Genomic DNA, 3,953 nt, shown 5'->3' with positions numbered 1-3,953 from the left:
GAGGGATCCTTTGGGGGTTATGGAAGTGTTTTATAACTGCATTGCAGTAAATTCAGTTTTATTTACTAAAATTTAGTAAATGTAACTGCAAACTTAAAAATGGAATTATATGCATAAAATGGGTAAATTATATTGTAAGTAAATAGTACCTTAGTAAAACGTAAAAAGTTTTACCTAGATTAGCACTTTTTTCCCTGCACAGATATACCATCTATATATAGGCCCATTTACATTTACATTTTGCGTTGTCACATTTTACTTGCTGATTTGTTTCTCCAATTTCCCCTACTGGTTGCATCCTTCATAGCTATAGTATAAAACCAGGAAGCGTGTCATCCCAAAGTGTGTACACCTCAGGATGCAGAACTGTTCTCACCATAAAGACCCCTCCCCTGCCTTGCTTTAGCCACTCACACCCCCACCGTTCCTTGGCAACCAATAATCTGCCTTCTATCTCTCTAATCGTTGTCATTTTACAAATATTATGTATGTGAAGGCATGTAATAAACTATACTTATTTTGAGATTTTTTCCCCCCTCAGCATGATGCCTTGGTGATTCATCTAAGCCGTTGGCATGTATCAGTCAGTAGCCCTTTTTCACTGAGGAAGAGGCCCCCTGATTGCATACACCACAGTTTAACCCTTTGTGCATTGTAGGATTGGTTGAATTTCAGTTGTTTCCAGTTTTGAGCTTTGATTACAAATAAAACTGTGGTGAACAATCGTGTCCAGGTTTTTGTGTGGACTTAAGTTTCATTTCTCTGAGCTAAATATCCAGGAGTGCAGCTGCTGGGTCACACAATTAAGTTTTAAAGAACTGTCAAACTATATTAGAGTTTCTGTACCATTTTATAGTCCCAGCAGCATTGTATAGTCTATACTATAGTAACACAATTAAGTTTTAAAGAACTGTCAAACTATATTAGAGTTTCTGTACCATTTTATAGTCCCAGCAGCATTGTATAGTCTATACTATAGTAACACAATTAAGTTTTAAAGAACTGTCAAACTATATTAGTTTCTGTACCATTTTATAGTCCCAGCAGCATTGTATAGTCTATACTATAGTATATATAATGTATATTACGTCATTGCCAGCATTTGGTATTGCTACTATTTATTTGAGCTGCTTTCATAGGTGTGTGTAGTAATGTCTTGAGGCAGTCTTAGTTTGCATTTTATAATGGCTAGTGATGTTGGACATCTTTCACAAGCTTATTTACTATCTGTATGTCCTTGTTGGTGAAATGCCACTTCATATATTGGCCTACAAAACATTCTTTTTTTTTTTTTTTTAAAGTTTTGGAGATTCTAATATATTCTAGGTACCAGTCCTTTACCAAATACATGGTTTGTGGGGTGCCCAGGTGGCTCAGTCGGTTGAGTGTCCGACTTCGGCTCAGGCCATGGTCTCACAATTCATGAGTTCAAGCCCTCCGTCGGGCTCTGTGCTGACAGCTTGGAGCCTGGAGCCTGCTTGGGATTCTGTGTCTCCCTCTCTCTCTGCCCCTTCCCAGCTCGCTCGCTCGCTCTCTCTCACACACACACACACACTCTCTCTTTCTCTCTCTCTCTCAAGGATAGATAGTAAACGAAAGAAAAAAAACCAAATACATCGTTTGCAAATATTTTTAATTATTTGTAGCTTGTTTTTTCATCCTTTTAGTGGAATCTTTCTCAAAACAAATGTTTTTAATTTGGATGAAATCCAGTTTATTTGGTATTGCTATTATTTCTTTTGTGGATTGTGCCTTTGTGGTCCCATGTCTAAGAACTCTTCACCTAGCCCTCAGGCCTAAAGTTTTTCTTCTGTTTTCCTGTAAAAGTTTTATAGTTTCATATATTTCTGCACTTAGGTCCACGATCATTTTTTTAAAATTTTTTAAAATGTTTTGTTTATTTCCGAGAGAGAGACAGCATGAGCAGGGGAGGGTCAGAGAGAGAGGGAGACACAGAATCTGAAGCAGGCTCAAGGCTCTGAGCTAGCTGTCAGCACAGAGCCCGATGCGGGGCTCGAACCCACGAACCGTGAGATCACGACCTGAGCTGAAGTCAGACATTTAACCAACTGAGCCACCCAGGCGCCCCATGTCCATGATCATTTTTTTTTTAATTTTTTTTTTTAATGTTTTATTTATTTCTAGGAGAGAGAGAGAGAGATAGCATGAGGAGGGGAGGGTCAGAGAGAGAGGGAGTCACAGATTGAAACAGGCTCCAGGCTCTGAGCCGGCAGTCAGCACAGAGCCCGACGCGGGGCTCGAACCCACGAACCGCGAGATCATGACCTAAGCGAAAGTCGGACACTTAACCGACTAAGCCATCCAGGCGCCCTGTCCATGATCATTTTAAGTTAAATTTTACATTTGCAGATGACATGATGGTCTATGTAGAAGATTCCAAGGAATTTATAGAAAAAAACTAGAACTAAAAAGTGAGTTCAGCAAGCTCTCAGGATACAAGATCAATACACACAGAATTTTATTTTATTTTATTTTATTTTTTTAAATATTTTTATTTCTAGGAGAGAGAGAGAGAGACAGAGAGACAGCGTGAGCAGGGGAGGGTCAGAGAGAGAGGGAGACACAGACTCTGAAATAGGCTCCAGGCTCTGGGCTGGCAGTCAGCACAGAGCCTGACGCGGGGCTCGAACCCACGAACCACGAGATCATGACCTAAGCGAAAGTCGGACGCTTAACCGACTAAGCCACCCAGGCGCCCCAATACACACAGAATTTTAAAAAAATATTTTATTACTGAGAGAGAGAGAGAGAGAGAGAGAGAGAGACAGCGTGAGCAGGGGAGGCTCAGAGAGAGAGGGAGGTACAGAATCTCCAACAGGCTCCAGGCTGTGAGCTGTCAGAGCCCAACACGGGGCTCAAACCGACGAACCGTGAGATCATGACCTGAGCCGAAGTCGGAGGCTTAATCCACTCAGCCACCCAGGCGCCCCCAGACACACAGAATTTAATCACATTTCTACATACTAACAATGAGCATGTGGAAACTAAATTTTAAAACAATACGATTTACAATTACTACAAAGAAAATTAAACATTTTGGTATAAAATAACAAAACACAGACAAGATCTGTATGCCAAGAATTACAAATGTTGATGTTAGATGTCAGAAAAAACCTAAAAAAACAGAGATGTACCATGTTCACGGATGAAAGCCTCAACATAGTAAAGATGCTAGGGCACCTGACTGGGTCAATGAGTAAAGTGTGCGACTCTAAATCTCAGGAATATGAGTTCAAGCCCCACATTGGATGTGAAGCCTACTTAAGAAACATAGGAAAGATGTCAATTCTCCCTAAATGGTCTATAATTCCAATGCATTTCCTATCAAAATCCCAGGAAGGATTTTTACAGACCTAGACAAGTTTATTCTAAAATTTATGTGAAAGGGCATGAGTTCACACATACCTAGAACAACCATGAAAAAGGGCAAATCGGGAGGACTCCCCTATCCAGTATCAGGGCTTGATGTAAGACTAGTGGTGGAGACAGTTGTGTAGGCAGAGGGATAGACACATCAATAGAAAAGAGCAGAGAACCCAGAAACTCCCAGAAAAGCAGTCAATTGATTTTTGACAAGTATGCAAAAGCAAATTAATGGGGGGAGAGAGGGGCTTTTTTCCCCCAATAAACGGTGCTGAAACAATTTCCATCCGTAGGCTAAATAAGTAAGTAAATAAATAGATAAATTAAAAAAAATAAGAAAACCTTCACTTAAACCTCTGCCTTATCCAACGATGGTGCCGTTGAACGGGTAAGACCTTGCTATGGCTGCAAAGCAGGACTCACTTGCACTGGCACCTGAAAGATAAACAAGTACTTGCGCGTGCGAGGTGGGGGTTCGCCGTCCGTGGGGTCAGCGGCAAGCAGCCTCGGCGCCCACGCCTCCCGGGGGCTCGGCCAGGCCCGCTTCCGGCCTCCTAGCCACGCCCCAA

Source organism: Crocuta crocuta, unplaced genomic scaffold (assembly GCF_008692635.1).
Source record: "Crocuta crocuta isolate KB4526 unplaced genomic scaffold, BGI_CrCroc_1.0 scaffold114, whole genome shotgun sequence".
Lineage (NCBI taxonomy): Eukaryota > Metazoa > Chordata > Mammalia > Carnivora > Hyaenidae > Crocuta > Crocuta crocuta.
This window is presented reverse-complemented; position numbering follows the sequence as displayed.